This window comes from Phasianus colchicus, chromosome 11 (genome assembly GCF_987193195.1).
Source record: "Phasianus colchicus chromosome 11, bPhaCol1.hap1.1, whole genome shotgun sequence".
In the NCBI taxonomy this organism is placed as follows: Eukaryota; Metazoa; Chordata; class Aves; order Galliformes; family Phasianidae; genus Phasianus; species Phasianus colchicus.
In genome coordinates, this window is record NC_143446.1 from 2,640,418 (window position 1) to 2,667,328 (window position 26,911).

A 26,911-nucleotide genomic window follows, 5' to 3' on the forward strand; every position below is an offset into this window, starting at 1 on the left:
TCCCTCTGTGTCACTCCCTGGGCCAAGGGAACCCTGGGCAGCTGTGCAAGTTGGGATACTGAGTGGTTAGATGGTGCCCAAGAAGAGTCAGTAAATTGTGTGTTCTGTTCTCTCACTGCCAGGAAAACTGGGCTTTTTTTTTTTTTTGTCCATTGCTGGCAAGGGGACAATTGATTTCTGCAGCTCTATCCTGCAGGAGCCAGGGCATGCCTCTCCTCTGCCAGAATACTCTTCTGCTTGGCAAAGGATATCTCATTATCTTATGTGCAGAAGGGAAAACGCAGCACATAGAATAACTATTTCTGCCTCTATTTCTTACAGTTAGCATGCTCACAGTTAACTCCAAAACCTTTTTTCCCCTTCTTTCTCACAGTTCTTGCAGTCGTACTGCCCCGAGCAACCAAGGCACACTTGAAATAAAGCTGTGCCTGTTCCTGCCCACCTTGATTTAACTCTGCCCTTTGGGGAAAACCAAGAGATCCAGCTCTTCCAGACAGGGCAGGGAGACGTGAGGTAACCGGGAACAGGCTCTGTGCTGCTCTGTGCTTGTCCTTGCTTCTCCTTTACCCATCATTCTTCTACATGAGCCCTGTATATAGCCACGAGTCCAAACATCCAACAGAACTTGTTGCTGATCAAACTGAGCTGGGGTCTTTCTGGGAAAGGCCTCTTCCCTCCACTGAGTTCTCCTCCCTCTGTCTATAGCATCAGTGGAAGAGCAGGAGCACCTAGCAAAGGGAAAAATTGTGATTACCTCTAATTATTCATCATCCTTGTGAGCCTGTCTGTAGGGCTTGGCTTGTGGACTGTTCTGTGCCTCTAGGCATACTTGGCAAAGCCAAGGGCTTGTGACAGCCATCCCAGGACCACAAAGGCTGTGGATGCTTCTGCCAAACTGCAGCTCACCAGAGCAGGAAGCTCCGTCTTCCTCCTTGCTGAGAGGCCAGAAAACCAGCCAAGGAAGAAAAGTCAGCAACCACAGACAACGATCAGCCATGAATTCCCGGTCATCTTTCCTTGCCTCAGATATTTGATATGGCAAGCCAACATGCTCAGCTAGCCTAAAACTAATGAGATGTTCTTTTCTTGCAGGCACATGGCATGGCTATTTCATGTACGTGGTATGTGCATTTAAGGAAGCATAGGGAAGATACAATATTTTGAGAGGCCTAGAAGACTGAAAAGCCCCCAGTTTTTCTTTCCTTGAAGAATGGGATCAGGCATCTCATGCTTCTCTTGCCTTGCAAAACTCAGTGCTGCTTTTTCAGAGCAGAAAAAGTGACTTACTCCACCTGCAGTCAACTCGCACTAAGTCTATGTGCAGCACTGTTTTTGCAGATAGATGTGAGGAATTTGCATTTTTTAGGCTGTGAAAGAAGTCAGGCAATAACAGGTAAATTGGACAGACAGATGTTTGATAAGGCCTCACCAGAATCTTCTGTGTGTTCTTCTGAGCTCAGGCAGGAGTAGTTACTGGGCAGACAGATGGTTTCATTTTTTTCAGGAAGATTAATTACCTAGCATCGACTGCCCTAGCCCTGCATCTGAGAAATAAGTTCTTAGGGCAACAAGTGAGCTATATAGTTGTTCCCTCTGGAGCCTGCTGGAAGAATTCAATGGATTTTCCCCAGGCTGTTGGTGCCTAGATGTTGCATGGTGCCACATGTTCCACCGTCTCAGTTCTTGAGCTGCCTGTTGAAGCTTGTGTAGTGTGTGTGTAAGCGTATTAAGGAAGGAATGACTGAAGTCTGAGTGTACTTTCAGGATCCTCTGTCTCAGTGAGGAACAGCACTCCTGATGACTTCATGATGCCCTCTCTGTTCCTGCCATGCAGGAAAGGTGTCTGAGCCTGACAAGCCTGATGAGACTTGAGCAGAGATATGGCTACAGAGTGTGTTCTTGTCTCCTCACTACTCCCACAGCTCTGCAGAAGCACTCTGAACAGCCACAAGTAAGTTGGTCTTTACAGCTTGAATTTTTGGGGTCAGGTATTGTACCACATGCCTCGTTAGGTAGTAGTGAATGAGAAATGACTTCTGGAAAGGCAGTAAACTCAGCTGCGCTAAACTGGTAGCATTGGAGGTGACAAGTGGATTTAAAGACTATTCTTTTGAGCTGTGGCTTGATTTGGAGTTACGTTGATCTAGGTGGTCCTGCAAAACTAGAAACTTGATGGAAATCATATTGAGAAAAAAAATTAATGCCATTAAAGCCTTAGAAGCAATAGGTTAAGTGATGTCGCATCTTATTCTCTTTTTCTGGGATCTGTGCCCCAGTGCTGGAGTGCATGGACCTGTCTGTTCAGTTTCCTTACTCATGGGCAGAGAGATTTAGCTCCTTCCCTTTATGCAAGTCTCCTCTTGTTTCCTGTAGCCATTAGTGACCTTCTTGGGAGGGTTGGAAGCCCCAGGGTTTTCCCTTGAGGGACAATTCCTCATCCTTGAATAAGATGTTTACTCTTGTCTGAAACTGCATAGGTCTTGAGCAGTACAAAACCCTAATTATGCTTCCTTCCCATCTCATTGCTTTCGTGTAGAGACATGAGTGTGTGAATTGCTTGGGGTGGTTCAAGCTGTGACATGATAAGCTTCATCTCTAGTCACTTTCCCAATCTATTTCGTCAGGAGCAGGTTCTGTTCCTTGTCCATATTTTACAGTCCTTACTGTACCCCTACAGTAGGGATCTCATGGCTTTTTTTCCACTGTCCAGTTCACCTCTGGGTCACAATATGCAGGGGAAATGGTTACTGGTTTTAAAAACAGAGGAATGGAGGAGTCGTCTATTATTCCATTTTGAAAGATGGGTACGTTTGGAGCCATATAAAAGGAAGGGCTCAGAGACTCTTACAGTATTTGTTTTGCATATTGGAAAACAAAAATATTTACCAGGCTGCTTTCAGCAGCCAGCAATCCATAAGCTTGGTTTTCATTTAAAAAGCACTCATATTTTCTTTGAGGATTTAGTGATATTTCTCAAAATTTTCTATATACAATAATTGCTTTTTTTTTTTTTTAAATCAAATTTGGTTCTGACTCTGTGACCACAGTAAAGTTTAAGAAACTATTATTTATTATGGGTTAAAAAATATTCTGTGATTCTGGCTGCTTTGCTTGATTACTGGACCATACTGTGATCTTTCTCCCAGCTGCGAACCAACATTGTAAAGGCTGCTGCCATACTCTAGGATTTGATCACAAAATGTCCGGGAGAGCTACTGCCTCTAGCATCAATTGCTCAGCTCAGCTGCTGGGACCAGGTCAGAGAAACTTGAGGACAGATGCCATGCTGAGACAGAAGGTGTTGTTTGAACCCCTTTCTCCTTCACAGTCTGTCTCTCATCTATGTCTTCCCTAGACTCCAAAAAGGCATGTGTTTGTTTTTGATGCTGTAGTTTTACGTCAAAAGGAGCTCAGTGTTTGTCAGATAAACTTTTATCCAGCCCTTCCTTAGTTTGAGATACTTCTTGTAGCACATCAGAACTGAAAAAGAAGGTGTCTCAGTGAGGATTAAAACATTAAAAGTCCTCCTGCAAAGGAAGGAAGCCTTTGCACATCCCCACTAACCAGCTCAAAGGTTGTTTATTATTTCTTCAAGGATAAGAGAAGATTCTTGGGCAGAGGATTCTTGGAAAATCCATACTGGCTTTGGAGGTGAGGTGACCTTTGGACGTACTGGACAAGATCTGGTGTTTGCAGAGCTGGTCTCCAGCTCCCTAAAAACACGTGAGGAGACGGTCAGGACAGTACTTAGGTATCAGGCATCCTAAGGGGTGTCTGCTGAGCACAAGCCCAGTGAAGTCACCTGCATCATCATGTTGAGATGTGTGCATATGTGATCTGTTGAGGGGAAGTAACTTCCACACAGGATGCTTCTCAGCCTTTAGGCATGGTGTCATGCTGACATGGAGAAAGTGTGTCTGTCTTTTGTCTGTCTGCTGGAGCTGATCCATGACTGACAGGTCGCTGATGGGCTTTCAGGTAATGCTGACTGTAGGCCAGTGTTTACTTCCACTAAATTTAGAGTTCTGGACTGTAAATTCACGTTACCTACCTTGTTAAAAGCTCTCAGATGTCCTCTAAGACTAGAAATTTTGTTAACTTAGGTTAACAAAATAATGCCCCCTCCTTCCCACCCCCTTTTTTTTTTTTTTTTTTTTTTTTCTTTTCCCAGAAGAATTGTTGCCTTTCCATTTTCCTAGGACACACTTTGGCACTTTATTCCTCTGGGTTATTAGCTCTGGAGGTGAGCTAATAACTGCCTTGATTTACCAGAGAACAAGGATTCATCACTGCATTACAGTGAGACTAGAGCCATAATCCACTGCAGTTACTAATTAGAAGGCAGAAGTGATCAAATAAAATCTATTATGTGCCATATGGAAAGGAACTGTGAACTACTCTTAATCCTAGCATCTTGCCATCCAGAGGGACATGGCCAGGCTGGAAAAGTGGGCCCATGAAAACCTAACGAGGTTCAATAAGGCCAAGTGCAGGGTGCTGCACTTGGTTCGGGGCAATCCCAGGTGTTTCTACAAACTGGAGGAAGATCTCCTGGAGAGCAGCCCTGCAGAGAAGGACCTGGGGGTCCTGGTGGACAAGAAGCTGGACACCAGCCAGCAGTGTGAGCTTGCAGCCTGGAAGGCCATCTGTGTTCTGGGCTGCATTAAAAAAGGGGTGGCCAGCAGGGAGAGGGAGGTGATTGTCCCCCTCTGCTCGGCTCTTGTGAGGCCCCATCTGCAGCACTGCGTCCAGGCCTGGGGCCCCCAGCACAGGAAGGACGTGGAGCTCTTGGAGCGGGTCCAGAGGAGGGCACTGAGATGGTCAGAGGGCTGGAGCAGCTCTCCTGTGAGGAAGGGTTGAGGGAACCGGGATTGTTTGGCTTGGAGAAGAGAAGGATCCGGGGAGACCTCATTGTGGCCTTCCAGTGCTTGGAGGGAGTGAAGAAACAGGAGGGGGAACAGCTGTTTATGAGGGTGGATAGTGATAGGACAAGGGGGAATGGTTTTAAACTGAGACAGGGGAGGTTTAGGTTAGATATCAGGAGGAAGTTTTTCAGCCAGAGGGTGGTGAAGCACTGGAAAAGGTTGCACAACCCAAGGAGGCTGTGGATGCCCCATCCCTGGAGGCATTCAGGGCCAGGCTGGATGTGGCTCTGGGCAGCCTGGTCTGGTGGCTGGTGACCCTGCACATAGCAGTGGGTTGGAACAAGATGATCATTGTGGTCCTTCTCAACCCAGGCCATTCTATGATTCTGTGATTCTAGCAGAGATACAAGACTGCATGAGATGGAAGGCCATAGAGGAAAGACCCTAAATGTATTTGTCTACTTCCAGCTTCTCACTATAAAGAATGGCTAAAGGCATCATGTGATTTTTTTTAAAATTCAGCTTCCTTTATCCAGCTTCTTTTTCAGTTTATGGCCTGAACTTTCATAACTAGATTTGTAAATAATTCATGGTGTGTCCTAACTATTCTCCTGCATGTTAAGCTGCCTCAGCTGGAGTAATTGCTTGCAAATATTATGTATAACAACAAGGGAAAAGCCTAGTTTTCTCTGTATTTATTGTATTTTGTTCAGCTTAGCCACTGGAAGCAGCTTGAGTCAGCTTCCACATCCTTAACCCAAAGCTGAGTTGTTTAGATTCTTAGTAGAACTGGTTGCGAATCTCTTGATGAGATGGTTATTTGTTAGTAAGTGCAACTAGTAAGTGCAGATGATGACTTTTAATGGAGAAATGTAAATTTCAGTTATAATTGTCACAGCCAATATGGAATTATTGTGCTACGTCTTGTTGTAGAGGGATACCTGCTCTAATGCAGCCTGGGAACAGGCACTCAGGCTACTGTGTGAAAGCTCTTACTTTCAGATCCAGCCCCACAGGTTTTCAGACCTCTTTTTGTTTCAGTGTTGGCACTGTTGACTTTTCTTGGACAGACACACGGGGTTGGGTATAGTCTGAGTAGTGGGAGCTTATCTTTTTCCTTCTTTTTTTTTTAAAAGGGTTTGACTTTATGCTACATCAAATAGTTAAATAGTTGGTCTACTGCAGAAGGACAAATGTTTTCATCAGAAAGGTTATTATTATTATTATTATTTTCATAACCCAGAAGGAGAGAATCCTTCTAAGAGGTTAAGCAGGAAAAATGGCATCTGTGCTTGGACTCTGGCAGTTCCTGCCTCCAAGAGGACTCTTTGAGACTTTTCCCAAGACCTGCTAACTGTTGCTATTTGCAGTGAGCCAAAATGCTTTCTGTCATCATTGTGTGGCTTCTTGACTGTGCCAGGCCTGGACAACTGCTTGAAACAATCAATCTGATCCAGCAATTGGTAATCAGTGCCTAAAATCACTGCACAAATTGAAACACCATAGAAAGCTGTGATTAGGACTGGTGGGGAACATGGTTCTGCTTGCAATTTTGCTAGTGTAGGCAACAAGAAACAATAGATGCTTCAACTTCTATATCCATGTTTTCTCAAGGCTTCTGGCTGATAGGAGTGAGCCTGGCTGGTCATAACTGCAAGATCTTGCCTGTTCTATTTGTAGGATAGAAGAGCTGTACCAGTTAATTTTTTTGGTTGTTGTTGAGAAATAAATCTTTCACTTACAGAATAGCCAAGTTCTCTTTTTCCCCCCCGTTTGTATGTAACACCCACAAACTGGAAGGGCCAAACCTCCTGCTTTTCCTGTCCCCAGTGCAATTTGTAGGTTACAGCTTTACCTCTCCAAGTTCCCAGCTTCACTCTGTGTTTGCAGAGCTCCTCACATCTGACCAGCAGAGCTCTGATTTGGATCTATGCACAGGTTGTTTGCAGTTCAGGCATAAAATGTAGGAAGGTTAACTGTTTTTCTTTCATAAGGGGGCACTGGGTGTCCAGGTTGCTAGGACTCATTGGACTGACTTGTAGATCTTTTCTCCTGAAGCCAGATGACAGTTTTAAACTATCTTTAGATCATATTTTTGTGGTTTGGATTTACCAAAATTTTTTACATATGAAACACAGAATCTGGTGCTCTCCACATGGAAGACAAATTCTTGAATCTGTCTGCCAGTATATTGACAAAAAAGTGGGCTCTGAGAACTGTATTTATGCATACATGCTGCTGATCTGTGCAGCAGCGATAGACACTTCCAAATGTCCTATTCAGAAAAGAGGGGTAGTGTTGAAAGGCAGATCTTGCAAGCTTCATAGATTTATGGAAGCAAGAGATCCGAAGTGTGTTAATGGCACAAGTACCTATAAATCCAGTGTGCTGGTCTTTCACATGGAACAGCTACCTACAACGTAGTTTTAAAAATAACAGCAGCCTATTAGGTTTCCTAGGAGGTCTGGCACTCTTACAATTAAATGTGCTGGTAGTTGTCTGAGGCCAGACAGCGGAAGGACGTCCACGAGTGCTGTTGGCCCACTGTCTTTTTTTCCTCCTTCCTGTTCCCTATCTCGTTTTGTTTTGTTTTTCTTTGCTGTCTTTTTGTTACTGAAACACAAACCCTCTGTGGCCTGCAATCTCTCACAGTTGCTTGCTGAAGATGAGTGATTCATCAGGCCCAACCTGGTTAGATTGTGCAAGTCAATCACCAAAGTTAATCAGACCCAAAGGAAAGAGAAATGGGAAGGGAAAAACAAACAAACAAAAAAGCCCCAGAGCTAGTTCTAATTTTTGAACCACCCCTGGGAATTTAAAAATGCCTCTCAGTCTGGGTTCTCCATCCATCCTCCCGCCTTCAGTGGGGAATCTGAGAGCAACCCAGGCGATGGGTTTTGAAGTGCAGCTTGCAGTGTTGCAATGCAGAAGAGCATGATTCAACAGGCCTCTGACTGCTGCCCGTGGCTCATCCGTGGCGCCTTGTTCGTGTGGGAGCTGGGGAGCAGGCGACTGCGGTTGCAACCTGCTAATCACTTCCACTCGGATTTGTTGTGTTACACCAGCAAGGATTGAGGTGAGGGGGCCAGGCAGCTGCTGACATGAATCATGCGGTGCTCTGCTGTGTAATTAGGAAGGAGCTCTGGGGCTCTTGGTGCACCAGTGAGATTTCTCAGGCTCGAAACATAATAAAGACCTCCACCCACTTAAGCAGTGAATTAGCATCTTCCTTTCTCATCCTAAAGGAGGATGAGCGCTCGCTGGAGGCCTGGCTGTCTGGGATTGGAGAGGTCTGGGGCGTGATTAGATTGGGCAAGGCTGATGGCGAAGTCATTGCTATAGCTGGAAGGACAGATTTAGGAGGAGGGAAGACCACGAGTGGGAGTAGAGAGCCTAAGGGTGCTCTGTGGGAAGGCTGTTGCTCCCCACTGCGCGTGAATCCAAGATAGTACTGCTCGCATCCGCCCTGTGACTAAATGGAAGCTGAGTTGCACAAGCTCTGCCAATGGGGTGTGCCTCTCCCCTGTGTGCTCTGATGTGCCGCGGGTTCCCAGGCTGTTTTCTGTTTCTGTGTCTGTTGCTGAAGGATAGCCTTCTGTTCCTCTTGGCTGGTTGCAGTGGGTAAGCTGGCAGAGAGGTGCTGGGCTGGGCCTACTGGCTTCAGGCCTGTCCTGGCCATGCATGCTTTAAGGGACGAGTGAAAGAGGAGCATGGTCATGGTTAACTTGCAAACAGGTTCATTCTGTGTATCCGTACTGCTGTTTGCTCCAGAAGTTACCATGGGCTCGTAGTGGGCATGAGGAAACACATTAAACCCTGAAATCTTCACGCCACCAATGGCCTTATTCTGGAGCGAAGAGACTAGTTAGTAAGAATGCTTCAAGGGATTTCATCATAGTGTCTTGTAGTTTTTTCTAGCCTCTGATTACACATTGCAGTGGAAAGGCATTTCCTTTACTCTCCCTCATTCTGGATTAATTTTCGTTTAGTTCTGTTTTGGTGTGTTTGGTTTTCAACAATGCAATATCAAAACAACTTCTTCAAGTGATTTTAATTTAAATTCCCATGATACTGTCAGGACTGCATGTGAGACCCTCAGCTGCTGTGAATCAGCAACAAGCCACTGCTATGAGCTGGTCAGTGCAGATTTATTCAGCCAAGGGTCTGGCCCACCCTTGTTTGAAAGCAAAACCCATTTCCTCACCCTGGTACTGAAAAGCTGCATATCTAGATGGGATTTTTCCAAGCCATGGGCTTGATGTTGCACTGAACATGAAAAATGAGATCAGCTTCTGCAAAATAAGACTTCTGACTGTAATATTTCATTTCTTCCTGCATGTAACATTCATGCTGTACAAGGGGAGGTAATGCCTCCTACTGTTTTCGTTATCTGTTGCTTCCAGATGCCAAGGGTTGGTGCATGGTTGCACTCTTCAAGTCAGAGAGCACCTGAAGAGCTGGGTACTCCTTGAGACAAACAAGGGGATTCCAGATTGGCACTTCTGCAATTTCTCTGCAAGAAATACCTTTCCCAGGCTGAATGAGTGTCATTTTATTTTTGTGAAAAAGCATCTGCTTTCCATAGCACAGTTGTACTTTTCTGTTGGCGCTGTCAGTCTCCTTTGTTTGAACACCACAGATGGCTGCTCCATCACTGACTGCATCCCTTTCTCACGAGGGCTGACACATTGGCATGTGGGAGAAGGAGCCCAGTTCTGTCTTCCAATCCAAATGGTCCCAGGTGCTCTTCTGCCTGGCTCAGGGCTGTTGAACCCCAGCTCTGCCTCCTGACAGTCTGCATGTTTGGCAGAAATCCTGTTAGGGTTAGTGGCTCCTGCCTAGGCAATGCTGCAACATTTGGACTTCTGCCACCTTCCCATGGCAAAAGGAAGAAAACCCCTTTCTAACATGTAACAGAGGAAAAACAATATTATGGGTTGGGTGTAGCTGCCACCCTTCATTTACTGAACTTAACTGCAGTTGTAAGAAATCATTAGCACTCCTTTGTGGAATCAGGGAGCTCAAACAATGGTGGCCTCCACCCCTGAGAGACGTCAGTACCCAAAACAAAGGCGCAGCACCAGTGTGTGTAGGTGTGGACAGGTTTCCTTGGCTAACCCTTGGGAGAGACTGGCAGGAAAGGCAGGGAAGGCAGTGGGGGAGAACCCTGGGCAGAGCAGCATTCAGTGCTTTGTGGGTTGATTGATGGTGAAAAGGGAGCAGAAACGGGAAATAAACTAGATTCAGCACTGGGAGAGATTTTGTACCTGCTTCCTACATAAGTAGCATTTCTGCAAAGAAACCACTGACACCAATGAGAGATGGAATCCACGTGGAGTGAACCTAAGGCTTTGGTTGTCTACTTCTCTGAAAGAAAGCCACTAAAGAAAATGAAATGAGTTGGAAAACAGAAGGCATTGGCAGCTGAACAGCCTGTTACCAGAATACCAGAATACATGGATAGGAATAAATGGAAGAGCCTGATTTGCCTGGGCCTGTGCAAATCACACTGAGTTTACAAACCGGGAAGTGATGACTGATGCAGAGCGCAGGGACAGCAGGGAGGAAGTGAAGTTCTTTAAATCTCTTATTTTCATTTGACTCCAATCCAGGATGACACAGTCCACCCTATATTAAAAATAACTGCTAAGAGGAGATCACTTCAGGACATCTTTTGGGAACATCGCAGGTTTGATTCAGGTTCTCTATTTAGCTTTTCTGCCAGCCTGTCAGTGGAGTTGTGCTGTCGTGGGCAGAAGTAATGCTGCGATGACTCGTAGCTGTGACAGGGACCTTGTGCTGCTTTCCTCTTTTTTAACATGAAACTGTAAGGAAGACTTAACAGCACCCTGCTTTTAGCCTGACATGCTTTTTGTCTAGAGATCAGTCAGGTGGATCAATGCTGGTTTAGGAGTCAGAGGATGTGACCTCAGTCTCCCAGTAAAGTGTTTGGGATGACTGTTGGAGGCAGGAGATTGTTATTCACTGTCTTCAGTCAGTTGCCTTTGCAGATATGACAATAGAAACATATATCCACTGTCCTTCCTAGTTTAATTTGAGGAAAAAAATGCATCCTGTGTCATTGCTGCCCACCTGCAGATTTCAGCCAGATTTGATCAAGTGGAAGAGGACTCTGAGATGTCCCAGATATTTATTTATATTTTATTTCTTTTTCATTTGTGGAAATAAGCAGTAGATGAGAAATTAGATTTGATTGTTCTTTATGCCCAGCTGCAGCTAAAGCACAGATCTTGCTGGAAAATCACCTCCAGAGGAGACTAAGTTCTGAGTGGCCCAGGTAAGGGTGTTGCTGTCATAGAGCTGTTTTGGTCCTGGGGAGCCTTGATACAGAAATCCCTGGGATGAATACCCTGTTACTGCACAGGGTGGCTGGATGAGTTATCTCCTGTCTGCTTGGAATGGAACTGTCACACTCCCCCTACACTAGTCAGTGTAATCCACAGAGCAGCTGGTGTAACAACAGGATGAACGAACCTTTGCCAGTTTGTGCTGAGAGATCTGTCTGGTTCAGCCAGGGAAAGTTGGCTTAGACTCCTCTGTAAGGTTAGAAGGCAGTTAACAACTCCTTTTCAAAATGGCATAGGGCTGATTAAAACTGGAACTGGCCCAGCACTGTGAAGGCTGTGGACTGGGCTCCTCAGCTTCCTGGCTGAGATGGGAGCAACAGTCACACAGTTTGGTGGGCAAATGGAAAAAATCAGCTAGAAAATGCAGGAATCCCCTCTTGATTCTAGCTCACAGACTTAACTGCCAGATTGTTTGGGAATTTGAATACCTTCATACACTTTTCTGTGAACTGTTTTCTGTTAAACCAGACAGATTGCCCAGCTCTGCTGTGGCTCGATGGGAACCAGCAGTGTGGCAGCTGGAAGCAGGAGGTGCCCTGGGAAGCAGGAGGCTGCAAGCAGGCAGGGCTTCCTCTTCCATGTTACCCCAAGCAGTATGAAAGGCACTGCAGGATGTTCAAGTGCTGCTGTCATCTGAAGGATGTTTCATACAGCTGCAGACCAGGAAAAAAGGCCTCTTCTGGGATCTCAAGCCTGAATAACACAATGAATATGGCTTTTTCTTGGTTGTCTCCTCACGATGGTGCCTCTTCCCTGCCTTTCAGGGTGACTTTAGTTTTTCCCAGTGTGTGAGCAGGGAGTGTTAGATGGTTAGATGCTTTCTTGTCAGGGCTGGACACTGGGCTCACCTGCTGCTGCTTTGCCTGCAGGAAGCACTTATCGTGCAGATTCTGCTGGTTATTTCATGGGGAGGCAGAAAGTGCCTTCATGCAGCATTGAGCTAGGGGTGACCGCTTCTGTGTAGAGATGGGGCTCTTTGGAGGAGATCAGGGCTTTTGCTGCTGTTGTTTGTCCTTTTGTGCAAAGCTTCCTATCAGAGATGAGATCTCTTGTGCTGAGTATGTACAGATAACGTGTGCATGAGCATGTGCCAGAAACATCAGTGTACAGAGCAGCAGTGGAATCAAGACCGGCTCTTGTGAGAGCTGTTAGATTACACCAACGAATGTGGTTTATTTACTCCTGGTGCCATTTCCTCCCAGGATCTCTCAAGTTTCTGCAGTTTGCAACAGACCTTCCCAGTGAGTGAAAAAGTGGAGATCACAGCAGCAACTTTGGTTCCCCTCTGCACAACGATACACAAGCCAGGTGAGTGGATCACAGATGGGATCCAACATGTGCTCATGTTTAAGAGCACTGCTCGTAGAAGCTGGCCCTGAAGTTAGAGTTGATGGCTTACAGTTAGTCCAACATGGATTTCTTTTTCTTCATGGATGAGGAGTTTTTGCACTCTCCATTCTGAGGATGAGACAGCAGCAGCTCAGGTAGAGGCTGCTGGTAAATCAGTTGCCAGACTCTTACATTCTTTCCAGGGCTGAAGTTTCACTTCCTTTTCTTTGGGCTAACTGCATGAAATGGACTGGAATCGCAGAGTTTCCTTGTGCACTCCTTTTTTTCTGATGTTTCATCACGTCTCTCTACTCTCAGAGAAGTTATTATGGCTGATGCAACATTGGCTGCATGAAACTTTGGTGTGGAGTGGCTTTGTAGAGTAGTTGAGAAGGACGAAGCCATGGGTAGATGTAGTGTAGCCTGGCAGGCTGTAGCGTCTCAGTCCCTGGAAGCTTTTTGGAAGAGGCTGGCTATGTGCCTCAGCCATGTTAAACAACAGTGGAACCTGTTTTAAGACAGAATGTGAACTTGTCTTTGTACCATTTGTTCACCTCTACTTTGCAAATAGTATTTTCTAGTTAATTGGTAGTGACAGATGCTCATGGAATATTGCAAGTGGGTGAATAATCATCAAAGAAGTATTTGGAAGTAGTTGCTCCTGGTATACTGGGTTTGAGCTTCCAAACAAGAGCTCCAAATATGTGAGCAAGAAGATGGCATTAGCTGTGGGTACCTTTTGCTGAAGGGGTGTGGGCAATAACCCCATGCAGAAACAGTTACTAGGCCTTGCAGGCTCTGATGTGGTCCCACTAATCCACAGGTTTGTTTTATATGTGAATGCAGTCACTTTACTTTCTAATATTTGGCTGGTTTTAGATATGATCTCCTTTTTCCCCTTGTTTTTCTTATGTGAAGCCTTTTTTTTTTTTTTTTTTTTTTTTTTTTTTGAGGTGATTTAATCACTAGGGAGGAGTGCAGGCTTCTTAGAAACTCAGAAGATGTTTCTCTCTTCAGTATTGTCCCTCTCCTGCATATGGCCAAACAGGAGACCTGGGTAAAGAGAATCAGTCAAGAGACTGAGGGGAACTACAGGCATGAAAGAACACCTCTGAAGACAGTGAATGGGATGGCAGAAAGGCTGCATTTTTTCAAGAGATTTGAGCAGTGCATGAGCAGGGATAATCCTGCAGCCTTTTCTCCAGCAGGCGACTGCAAGTTTCATTTTTGCTTTGCTTATTCTTTGTGACCAGAAAGTGTTTCTCTTCCCAGCTCTTAGCTCTTCCTTTGTTGTGAGTCTTGTTTTTTTGTTTGTTTGTTTGTTTCCTCCTCAGCTCTTCACACATGAAGCACAAAGTAGAAGCCACGTGTGCCTGCTAAACCCCATTTGACATCTTCACAGCATGACTGATGCTGGCCGGCCTTTGAAGCACAGGCAGCTGTGACACAGGGCCTCCCCAGCAGCTCTCCTGTCCTGCTTCCATTCCAGCTTCATGCATGCATTCAGAGCAGCCAGCCTGCTCCTAATACCATGGCTATGGCTTCAGCCAGCCAGAAGTCATCTGAGTTTGCCTCCTGTGACACTGAGTCATAGAGAAGAGGAAGATCTTGATTCACTGTCTCATAGGAAGCACTCTGGCTCCAGGCTTTCTTGGGCATTTCCTCACTTAAACACCAGTTCAGCAAAGCATTTGAATAGAACTCATTCAGCTGCTGTCTACACCTCACCACTCCCCACTGTATGACAGTGAATGTTCTCATGGTGCTGATGGTTGTTTCTTGAAGAAGTGGCAGCTATATGAGGTGGAGTCGGTTGCTTTGGTGTTCCCTATTCAGGAAAAATGTTAAAAATACTTCATTAAAAATCATGACTCTGGTGGCAGAAGCTTTCTTCCTTTTCATCTTTTGCAAGCTTTGTCCAATGAGTAGTGTGGAAATGTGCATGAATGATGGAGAGAGGCACTTCTTTGTCCACTACCAAAAGAAATGCAACATTCTGGAGAAAAAAGAAAATACGGTGTTGCTTCCATCAGTAAATGAAACTTCAGAAGAGGACTCTCTCACACACATCGTTTTGAAGGAAATTTTCCACTTAGCCACATTTTTGGAGGCACTGGACAGGTCTGCCTTGGCCTTGGTACAAAAATGTCTCAGCTCTCCAAAACTGCCCTGGAAACATCACTAGAATGGCCCTTTCCTGTGAGATTTCAGCTCCCTGCTGGGTTGACAATGCGGCCAGACTCGGTGGGATTTCCCCAGCACTGTGTGTCCTGCTGTGGCTGCACAGTAGCTTAACTCTAAGGCTCCTCCTGAGCAGACGCAGAATCTACAAAGACCGAGGTCAACTTAAATACCCAACGTTTTCACAATCAAGTGTTTTACTAATGGTAATACTTCAAAACCTTCACAGTTGAGAGCAGCCTTTAGATTCGTTAATCTTACAGAAAAAAATTAGAGTATTGTGTCAGAGCCATAGAGATCTACATTGGGCAAACTAAGAATACAACACCAGCCATGTCTGGGCCACGTTCCTTCACTCTGTTACTGTCAGCTCATCTCTAGCAGGTAGTATATTTGGAGCTACACTGACAGCATCACTCACCCCTCAGGTGCTCTGGATGGTGTTAGGGGCCACTGGGTGCCTGCCTTAAGCGTCGAGGGAGAGGACAGTTCAGATTGCTTTCCTGTTTTATTTCCTCCTTTCCCAATCAAGATACTGAAGTCCTGCAGCTCCACCTGGGCAGCTCTGGTTGGGACTCAGAGCACTCATCATTTCACACTGATGCCTCAAGCGCTGTTTGAAGGTAGTGGTCCTGGTGACATTCAAGATGATGTCAAATCCCTAGAGTCTCTTTCTAAATGCTTCGTGCCTCCTGTCTCTCTGGAATCTGTTGCACTGCAGACCATGTTTTAACAGAATCTGCTGGGCTGGAAGGTGCAGCTGTTCCAATCACATTCACAGAGGGCTCATGCTAAATGTAAGCCCATATTATGGGGTGATTTGTCTTGTATTTTGTCTGGGAATTCAGACTGTGTCCCTTGGCCTGACTGCCATATATATTTAATTCTGGTTTCTTTGCTCTCTTGCAGAGACTTCCTAGGGAACAGGAAGCAAAAGGAGAGTCTTGGTGAGACAACGTGTAGGGAGAGCTGGCAGCCAGCCAGAAGCTCCATCCAGCTACAAGAAGTTTGTAAGCAGAATTATTTTCTTAGCACCTCATCATGTTTCCTGCAGAAGCTTGGGCAGTCAGACAGGTTTTCCATCCTGGTAGGCTAGAAAACATGGGGTGATTATTTAGACAAGATGTTGAATATTACTTGATGATTGCCTTGCAGAGAGGGCTGCTGATAGGGGAGAGGGGAGAAAAAGTCTGGAGGCATGAAAAAGGGAACACTTGAGCCAAATCAGTACTGGGTATTTGAAGTCTGTCTTTTTCCTATGCCTGCTAATTCTAAGTCCAAACTAGAGCAGGTTTGACTACTTTTACAGCTGGATGTGGGAGATATGTAAGTGCATGTCTCAGGCTCAGCAGAAAGCAGGAATTTTCCTAGGGGTTAGCTCAGTCTAACTGCAGGACTGACTTTGTCCTGGCTCCAGCTCTCCAAGCCTTGATCTTGTCTGGTGGTACTTCTACACTGAGAAGTACCTGGAATTAAAAAGTTAGAGAGTCATTAAGAAGGTAATTAGCACAAGAGAGGAGAGACCTGCTGCTTGTTTCTGACATACAGGTCTCATGTCAGTTCTCTTTTGGAAAAAAACAAAAAACAACAACAACAACAACAAAAACCCTCCAGATGTTGCCTACAGACCCAAGAAAAACAGATTTGTTGAAATTATTTCAGGTAGGCTGTGAAACCACACAGACAAATATCCATCACTGAAAACACCACTGATCTACAGACAAGGTAAGAAGCAGCTCTGCTATGTGCTGTGTGTCACACTGAGGCGATTCATTAAGGAGTGTATAGAGCTTGCTTTTCTTTGTGTGGGTTTGTGTGTGATGAGATGTTGATTCTGGCTTTGGTGATGCTTAGGTTGCAGGAACCCTGGGCTGCCCATTGCTAAAGTCCTGGCAGTGTGGGCCATGTCCTGCATCCACAAGCTCACTGTTAGGCTGTGGCATGATTTACTTTGAGATTCACAAACCAGATGTATGTTTCTTCCTGTGAGGAAAGAAAGCAATATGGATCAGTGCTAGAAACCTAGCAGTCCTAGATCAGATCTAACACTGCAGTTAAATGTAATGGGGCTCCTTCCCCTTTGCTGTTTGTTCTGTCTCATCAGTGCACATCTCAATCCTGGAGAAGAAGAGAAATTCCTGATCTTATCACCTACACGCAGGCTCTTTGTCAAGCCTCATCTTGTCAGCGTGGCTTGTTTTGAGGCTGTGGCCAGGAGAGCAAAGCCTGGTGGCTGTTTTACTAACACAAGAGCAGTCCTCTACCAGTGTCCAAGGGTCTGCTGGGGATCTGCTGCTTTTGAGTGCTGGTATGGAACTGCAGGGACCTTCTGTGTGCCTACCCCTACCCTGTATGCTCATGTCCTCATGGGAAGAATGACTGATCAGTTCAGAAAACACTTCTGACACAGTTTACAGCCCAGTGTTAAAATAATGCCAGTTGGTGCTGCTTCCTTCATGGAGTTGTTATGTGTGGTCTGACAGCTTGTGCACAATGCTGCTGCTGTGATCTTCTGTGATTGTGAACGGTGCAGCTATCTTGATGTGATAGACTGGGGGACTACAGTTCACAGAGAGACCTGGGATCTCCTTTTCTGCTCTCTATGCTCTTTCAAGGCCCACAGGACTCTAATTTATGTTCTCACAATTCTCATTCTGCAGCTTGGTTCTGGCTGACTGTTGTGCCCCACACCAGACTCCAGAATGTCAGTGTCACTGGATTACACCGTTCTGCTGGGAAAGTCTGTTCCAGTTTCTGTTCAGATCCTCAGGTAAGGTTGAATTTATTTTTATTTCTGAAACACAGAGCAGTTAGAAGCAAGCTCAGGGTCACAGATGGCTGCGCAGCCTTGCAGCAGCCTTGCAGCATCCTTTTCTTCCTGGCCTAAACTGTTGAGTATCATTTGCTGTGTCAGCCTGCAAATGCAGGGGTAAATTTCATTGGATGAAGTGATGCCTGAGCATGGATGAAAAACAGATGAAAGCTTAGCACAGGTGAGCTACTAGACATACAGTTAGATAAATTTAAGCATATTTTTAAATGGTGACTGTTTAACAGTTGGTGCCAATTACCAAGGGATACAATGCTTTTTTTTCTGTCACTTAAAGCCTATGAAGAAACTGTATCTTTCTGTCTCAGCCAAAACAGCTGGTTTTGGGACATCAGAAGAAATTCAAGAACATTTCTTGCAATGTAAGTGATCATTAACAGCCCTGGCTGGTCTCCTGAAATTTGGAAGTCTAAACCCTGTCATTTTAAAGCTGCTTGGCATTCTTAAGAAAGATATCACTGTCTTTAGACAGTCCTTCTTCCCCTGTTTTCCCAATATATTACCGTGGGCAGGTTAGCATGTCTTAATGAAACCAAAAAACAGTCAGGAGCTGTATTTATTAAAGGCTTCTATACGTCTGTATAATGTGGAATGGTAGCTTACACCAAACACAAGTTGTGTGTTTGAAGAGGCTTTGTGCTGAGGTCATGGCTTGCCAAGAGTTTCTTCTGGTAGCAGTACTATCATAAGCATCTACCATTCACACCTGCTGCTTTTCTGTTTGCTTCTTTTCTTCTTCTTCTTCTTCTTTTCTTTTCTTTTTTTTTTTTTTCCTTCCAGCTGCAATAGCTTGTACCTTGAGGGCTTTCTCACTGACTTTGAGGAATAGTTCTCTTTGTGGGACTGAACGCAACACTCAAGATGCAGCATAACCAATGCTGAGTACAGAGGGATGATCACCTCCCTGCTCCTCCCTGCTCCTTCAAGAACTCTGCCAAAGCCCAGGTCAGTGGTAACCTTGCTGGATTCACTGCCTTGGACAGGGATAACCATGTGAGTGGTGCTGTTGTGGTGAAAGAGATAGGACAGTGATCTAGAGAATGGAAGGTCCATAGTCTTTCTAGAGTTGAACTTAGATATAGGAAATAAGTGATGGGGAGAATACCGCTCAGAATTTTTGTGGTCCTTGAATGGTTTCAGGTTATGAATGAAAGTCTGGGCCTTCTCAGGCATTCTGTGTAACCAACACAGCCTTGCTGTAGAAGCCCATACTAAAATTGGCTTTCTGCTCAAGTTTTTGTTGGGATACTTAATGTGAGGAACCTTCACATTTACTCTAAATACTAATTTTCATTCTTTTTTTTCCACCTATAATCCCATTACCTATACTGAATTTAGTAAATAAAGAACAACTACTATTTCATTTGACTTGCTGAAGGTAATGACGATGTTAGTCTTGTAATCTAATATCAAAACATTATGATGCTATGGACATATCAGTTGTTTTAATAGCAAGGGAACTGCTCCAGGATGACAAAATGCATCTAAACGTAGCTACTTACATCTGTGTAGGAGCATTATCTTCCTATCTGGGGTAGCCAAGAAACCTCTTAGGCTTTTCCTGAGATGGTGGGGGTTCCTAAAATGTGTGGTTTGCTGGGGTGATTATGACCTGCTTCTGTTAGGCTGTGTTCTGTAAATACAACAACATCTTTTTCAGCCAGCCACTATTCTGCCATCTTCTTTCCCTTCTACTTTAAAGAAAATAAGGATTGCAAGATCAAAATTGCAGATTTCTAAGTGCTGCCATGCAAGCTGTTGGCTTGACCAAAACTGTATTTGAAAAGTGCAGTGAGTCTCTGATGTCAATACAACATATGATGAAATCAGCTAGATCTATGGCACCCTATGGAGAAATGTTAGAGGTCAAAGGTTTTGAGTAATAGGAGGAGGAAGTTACAGCCCCATATCTGAGACATGATCTTTGTTTTTCTCTTCTGAGGGGGAGAAATCTGTGCTTTTAGAAGAGCGTTAGTTTTGCTTCATGAGAGTTCCCTTTGATTTCAAAGGGAGGAAAAGTAGTTGTAAATAAGGCATTTTTCTCTGACTTTAGTTCTCAACCTGCTGAAAAACACTTGAGAAAGTACAAGTTGAATTCACCATAGAGAAGTGGAGCTAATTCAGAGAATAGGATGCTTTCCCCTCCCTCCCACCCCGACTAGTGAAGTTTGGGCTAAGTTCATCTAAAGCTGAAAAAAAAATCTTCAGCTAAAAATAATTGTGAGCTGACTGAGGAGGGAAGTGCAAGATATTCTTGGCCAGCTCTTGCTCTCACCTAGGTGCCAACTCAGTCTCTGCTGGAGACTGTACTGGGCAGCTGCTGTGGAGCTGGCTGGCTCATCTCGGAGCCCTGGGACTGTTAAACCTGGAGAGAGTTTTGTTTCTAGTGCCCAAATAGAAATGTCAGCACAACTAAAGCTTTCTAGAGTGTCCCGAGGGCAGTGAGTCTCTGTAGAAATGATGCCTAGGTTATTTCTAAATGTTCTGCAGTCTCAGTGATTATTTCCTTCCCTGACCACCTGGCTACAAACTGGCATGTGGTTGGAAGGGCTGGACAGGAGGACACAGGTACAGCTCTGAGCTTCTGTAGGAACCTCTAAACTGGAAAAGTGTTGGTATATCTCCATGGTTAGCTTTCTCTTGAGCAAAACCAATCCAAAAGAACGGTGCTGACTGTTGTTTTTTTTTTTTCAGAATGTAAAACTAGGCTCCCTCCTTCCCAGGTATTGGTATTGTCAGGTCTGGTAACTCCTAAACATTATGCTTGGAGTTGTCGGGGAAATTAATATTTCCATAACTGTTCTGCTGAAAGCAAAACTCTGGGACTTCTTTCTTTATTTTCAACTTCTAAAAGATTAACTCCAGAAAATATCGTGCCTGGCAGAGCCTGCCTCTCTTTGCAATGGCTGGAGTATGCCTCTGCAGCCAGTTCTTTACACGTGGGGGCTCGGAGAGCTTGAAGAACAAGCCAAGGCAATACAAATGGGACCTTCTGAGAGGCTGCTGCAGCTGCAGAGCACAGCCCTTACACTGGCCCCACGATCTGTTTATCTTTTTGCCTTCAAGGAAGCATCAGTTAGGGGGAGCTCCCCAAATGGTATGGTTTAGAAAACTGTATCCTCTGCTAGGAAGTGCACGTGCATCTTTCTTTATAAGCCATTTGATATATTTTTCCTTCTCTTCCCCTCTCCCCTCTCTGGCAGCAGGATCTCTGGCCACTGCATGCTTTTCATTAAATCTTTCTGAATGTAAGCTTGTATGTTCTGACACAGAGTCAAAGAGTGCCATTGCAGGGATAAAACTCAGCAGCAGAACTGAAAGCATTTTCTGGTTTTGATTACTGGACAACTCCAGTTACGGCGCAGTGTGTTCTTGGCTGGAGGCTGAAAACTATCATGGGAGCATTCCATGATGCTCCAGGAATGCTGAACTTCCCCCAGAAAGTGAGGGGTATATGTGGGTGTTGTGTCTTGGCCTGTTTCCTGCCTTTCTAATGCTACTGTCACTCTTATCCTACGCATTCTGCTTTTACAGTATCCATTGGTGCAGGTTATTTATCTCCCCTTGCTGTTAGGAATAACTGCCACTGTTGTGCTGTCGGGTTTAGTTTGTTTTCTCTCTAAAGAAAGCCCCATGCTTAGTGATGAAAGTGGATAAACAATTGCTTACTCAGCTTTGCACCTCTGTTACCTGAAGTTATAATCGCTTTCTGAATCTGTTTGCCTTGGCCTCCATGCTACTGCACTGATGCTTTGGGAGGAGAGCACAGTGCTGCAGCTGCTCTGCTCTGCCTCAAGGCATGTCAGCACAGTGGGAAGAAGTGGCTCCCTGAACCATTCTGATGGTCTGATGATGGTACTTGCCTTCACTCTGCACAGCCCTGTGCCCAGCTTCCATGGATTGACTTCCTAATTTGATCTCGGAGCTGCCTGCTGATAGCTGGGCCGTGTCTGACCCTGTTTATTGGCATGGGACTTGGACCTGCAGCTTGTCTTTTTGGCTAGGAACCTGTCGTGTCACCATGATCATCTAGACTGTTCATTGGTCCTCATCTCCTAGGAAGAAGATTGTTCCCTGGCATGAAGCAATATCCTGCTTCTCCATGACCCTTCAGAGATCTCTGAGGAGGAGTGGTTCTTCTGAGAGTCTCATCTCAGTCTGAAGCACTTCCTCAACATGCACAACAAAAAGCAAGAGCGTGTGGTCAGTAGAAGCAAATAACCCTTTGCAAGTAGCTTTGAGCTACCCCCTGGGGAAGGTGGCACAGTGCACTGAAGCTGTGCCTTCCTTCAGATCTCCAGTGTGACAAGTAGGTTTCCAGCAACTCATTTGTTGCAACGTTTCTTAGCATTACAGCCTTGAGATGTGATGTAGTTCTTAATCCTTCAAGGTGATGAGATAAGCATTTCTCTCCAGCCTAAGGGAAGGATGCTTGGGAATTTGGGGGTTTGTTTTCCGTTTGTGTTTAAAACGGATAATAATTCTAGTGTCTTCTGATGGGATTGTAATCTGCCCTGTACCGTGGTGTTTTCAACCTCCCAGGACCAAAAGAAAAAGTCTTTTACAGCATCCTTGCTAAATATGATCCTTGAGAAACATGGGGAATTCATAGTTACCTGCTTATTGGAAGGAAAGATCATGACAAATACAGTTACAGAGGAATTACAGTAGCAATCAACAATAGACAGGAGGAAATGTCTCCTGAGAAAAGAAGTCACAATTAGGGAAGAAAAGTACTTGGATCAGATAAATGAGTTTCCCTGTGAGAGGCCATGTGCCTGGTCACCCCTCTCACTGTTCTTGTTAGCAGCAGCACATTTCCTCCTGAGGGACAGGTAAATACTCAGAGGCAAGCACATGGCACCTTTTTCAGACCATATCTGTCTCCAAGAGATGGAGGCAGATGTATACAGGGGACCAGCCTTCCCCTCTATCACCCTTTTACAACTTTTTTTTCCTCTTGTGGCCTGATGTTCCCTGACAGCCCCTGTCTGCTTTCCTCCCAGTCCTCCTGCTACCTCTTTTCTGATAAACCCTGTATGTACTTACTAGACAGTGTCTGTTGGCCAGAAGTCCGCTGTATCCTCTGTCTTGGAGCTCTGCTGGGACACAGCAGATCAGACTGTAAGGTACACAGCCTGCAGGGAAGCACGTGCCTAGGAACATCTAGAGCGACACATCCCACCTGTTCATTGGGTGCACACTTCTAAACAAGAATAGTATGTGCCAACAAAGAAGGAATTGTCATAGCTTCTTGAGCCCTCCTCAGCTCTTGCTGAATAAACTCAGTCCTGGGATGTTTTCCTGCATGGACTGTTTGAGCTGTCATCGCCACGGATAGGGGCAGCACTGGCATTGTGGCCTTTGGCACATGGTAGCTTCCAAACTCACCTGAGCCACTGCCATATCAAGAGCAGCCATGCAATTTGTGCAAAAATGGGACTCACACTGCAGGAAACCTGATTTCACTTGTGATGTGTACTTAAGTCAGCACTGCTTTGCACAAAATCCCTCCTGCTCCCCTCTTTCCCTGCTGAGCTTGTGTTGAGCTGATGGCAAATAAAACCTATTTTTTCTACTTTTCCATGAGACACTATAAATGTAGAGACTGGAGTCTGCAAGCTCTTTGCTACCCTTTGAGCTTTATATAAGATCTTCCAGCATGCACCGTGCACCTCATGGAGCAAGCTATCAGAGGCATTTTGGGGACAGCTGGGATATGTCTGTGTCCTTTTGGAGATCCCCATTTGTCACTGACAGATAAGATGGGCTCGCCGTGCTGTCCCTGAGACACTCTGCTATCTAGTTTCTCTTTGAGTTGGGAGATTTGGGTGACTTAGCAGCCCCTGTTGTGTTTGCATGCCACTGCCCCAGCGGAACTTTATTGGATGTACTGCATGCAACTCACAGGACACGGCTTCTCACAGAATCACAGAATCACAGAATCGTAGGGGTTGGAAGGGACCTCCAGAGATCATCGAGTCCAACCCCCCTGCCAAAGCAGGATCCCTACACCAGGTCGCACAGGTAGGCGTCCAGGCGGGTCTTGAATATCTCCAGAGAAGGAGACTCCACAACCTCCCTGGGCAGCCTGTTCCAGTGCTCCGTCACCCTCACCGTAAAGAAGTTCTTGCGCACATTGGTGCGGAACTTCCTATGCTCCAGCTTCTGGCCATTTCCCCTTGTCCTGTCTCTGCACACTGCTGAAAAGAGTCTGGCCTCGCCACTTTGCCCCCCACACCTTAGATATTGATAGACCTGGATCAGGTCCCCTCTCAGTCTTCTCTTCTCAAGGCTAAACAGACCCAGCTCACTTAGCCTTTCCTCATAGGGGAGATGCTCCAGGCCCTTCACCATCTTTGTGGCTCTCCGCTGGACTCTTTCCAAGAGATCCCTGTCTTTTTTGTACTGGGGAGCCCAGAACTGGACACAGTACTCCAGATGAGGCCTTACCAGGGCAGAGTAGAGGGGGAGGATAACCTCCCTCGACCTGCTGGCCACGCTCCTTTTAATGCACCCCAGAATACCATTGGCCTTTTTGGCCACAAGGGCACACTGCTGGCTCATGGCCAACCTGTCGTCCATCATACTTCTCATCAAAGTAATTATTCACACCGTGTTCCTCTGATTCTTGTCTGAGTTCTGCGGAGACAATTCAAGACTGAAACATCTTACTGCTGCAGAAAATTGGAAGAATTGTTTTCCCCACACAAAGCTGCAGAAGAATCCTGCAGTGTTGTTGGAGATCTGGGACTGGATTAAGCTGGAAGCAGGAAGCTGGGGACGTGAAAACAATGTGAATCAAAACTGAAGAAAATATTCTTGTGAAACGTAATTCACTTACACAGCTAGCAGGTGTTGTGTGGCTCTTAAAAGCTGCAAACCCAGAATGTGTTCCTGCTACTAAACTTGGCTCACTTTTCTCTTGAACTTTAAGTGGGGTCTTGCTTTGAAGGTGTAAAATCTTGTCTATATGTATATGTACCACTCTGCCTAAGTAAAATGTAAAGTAACACAACCCAGCTGTATTATCAATAAGATGTTAAGCATATCTCTAGCTTATCTAAATTTGGGCTTCTAATGTGGCAACTACATTGGAGCTGAGCTGGTGTTAGGAAAGCGTTTCCAGCTGTTCCAGCACGGTAGGCATCCTCTGTCAAGGCATCTTCCTGCAGACTGCCCTGTCAGCACAGTTGTCACAGGAAAAGAGGTGGGTTTTTAATATTTTTTACTTATTAGCATGCATGTGTACTACCAGCTCAAGGTGGACCCTAAGCTTCCTATCACCTCTAAATCAACACACTATTGTGTATACAGAGCTACACCATTTGCAAAATACCTCCTCTCACCTCCTAACTTAAATCAAGAATGTGGGTTTCTTTTCAGATAGTGTACAGCCACTTAAGTTCTGTCCTTTTGAGTGATGGCCTTTTGAGGAGGCTCTGCTGTGAAAGAGTTCTGTGAAGCTTCCCCATGTGAAAGGTCTTACAAACTCTCTACCCTCTGCTGAGAAGGTGCTTCTTTTTCAAGCGAGCCATTTGATGTATGGAAAATTATTTAGCAAAAAGGCCCCTTCTGAAGACAAGATGCCTGATGCTATTCTGGAGTCTTTCAAAGAATTAGAGATACCATTCAATGATGTCAGACTGAATTGCCCTGAAGATTTTAGGGTTAGCGTTTGGTTGGTTTGGGTGTTTTTCTGTGGTCGTTTTTTTAAAATACGTTTGTATTTAAAAACATGTATTTTTTAAAACATGTATTTTTAAAATACATTTGATATTTTTTTTCTCTCAAACTACCTGAGCAATATCTCATGTATTCTGGAACCTACTGATTCCAGCAATAGCTGTAAATGTGTCTGAGAGATGTAAGCAGTTGCTGAAGATACAGTATGAAGTGGTTTGTGGGGAGGAATCCTCAGGTACAAAATTACATCTGCTACAATGACATTGTTGAGTCCTTGCTTGAACCACTGATTGAGCACCTGGGGAAAGGACCCTGTCAGCCCTGGGAGCACAGGTGAAGGCAATTCAGCTGTGAGACAGGAAGGGGTAGACCTGGCTGCACCTTTCTTAGACCTCATTGAAGGGCTGAGTGCTGCTGGGGAAGGGTCTCTGGTTGGAGATGCTTCTTTGGTGAACCTTTCTCCTGCAAATCTGGAATCTTCTGATACGGGTGAGCAATCTTCTTCCCTTCCTTTATAGCACTTCCATATTGTGCCTGTTCTTTCATCATCACACCTTTGTTGTAATGCCTTTCCCATTGTATTGATCCATTCAATTGCTACAGCAATATTTTAAAATCACACCACTGGCAATGATCTGTGAGTCAGAGGTCACTAATGTTTTAGGATTTGCACTGCAGCTTTTAACAAGTGTGGGTATTAGGTGCTCTTATAACAGAAGGAAAGGTTATGTGTTTCCTGTTACATATTTTGTATTTGCACAAGAAGGTGGTGCAGGTTCGTAGAGATTAAGACTTGGCAATTTCTTATGGAAGGGACTCTGGAGGCAAGATACCTTTTAACGATTTGGGTATGGCATAGCTTAGGTTACTCAAATTGCCTGGCAAAGCAGGGAATCCACAGCAGATCTCCTCTTACCCTGCCTGAGAACTGTCCGGGTCTTGGGATGCAGAGCTGGGCCTGAGTAAAATCTGGGACTGGTCCTCTCCATGACAAAGCCTTGATCTTTTTCAACAAAGGGGTGAGGAAACTCATATACAATGTCAAACCAAGATATAACAGTAGGTAACAGATAATATCAAATAAATGCATTTGGAATGAGGTTTTGTGTGGGGTATATGAGTTTCCTTTATGATAACACCTGACAAATAGAAAGCAATCACTGCAGGATGATTTATCACTTGGTCATTTTTATCTCGGCAACAAACAATCTAAGCAGCTTCCCTCAGGATTTGTTGACTTGGTTTCAAAGTTGTGTAGCAGGCTTTGTATAGGGCGATGCTTTTTAAAGTTTAATTTGCAAAAATGTTACTTTGAAGAGACTTAAGACATTCAATTTAAAGACAGTTTGAAGTTTTCCCATGGAGAGAAACCTTCACTAGGTCGATTATGTCAGAGTAATCTATGTATGTTGTCATAAGTTTGTTTCTGTAGGGTGTGTGGAATTTAAACTATCAGTTTCTAAATTTTCAGGAGTCAGAGAGGTCACACATGCTTGTTGTTACGCTCCTCAAGTTCCCAGCCAAACGTGCTGGCAGAATAAAGCGTTCCCAAGTGTTTCAGCACTGCGGAGTTCCTCTATTGAGTCTTGTTCCTTCAGCTTGCATTTTTCACAGGGGAAAAGGTGGGTTCTTAATGTGTGTCAGGTTAAAGT

General features: G+C 45.0%; 1 long non-coding RNA gene across 5 annotated transcripts; it reads left to right on the forward strand.

The window, feature by feature from the left end:
• The first annotated feature begins 9,443 nt into the window (after positions 1-9,443).
• LOC149916372 (uncharacterized) lies at positions 9,444-23,806 on the forward strand. 5 transcript variants are annotated; one of them, XR_016470033.1, is made up of 10 exons: positions 9,444-10,554; positions 11,097-12,541; positions 13,897-15,540; positions 15,653-15,753; positions 16,406-16,468; positions 16,848-17,051; positions 17,404-17,513; positions 17,851-17,935; positions 18,354-18,518; positions 22,626-23,806. It is a non-coding gene; the product is annotated as an uncharacterized LOC149916372 (long non-coding RNA). The 5 variants fall into 5 exon arrangements; XR_016470032.1 differs by lacking the exon at positions 22,626-23,806 and having other exon boundaries at positions 11,097-11,163; positions 12,436-12,541; positions 18,354-19,214; XR_016470031.1 differs by lacking the exon at positions 22,626-23,806 and having other exon boundaries at positions 18,354-19,214.
• Positions 23,807-26,911: the final 3,105 nt, after the last annotated feature.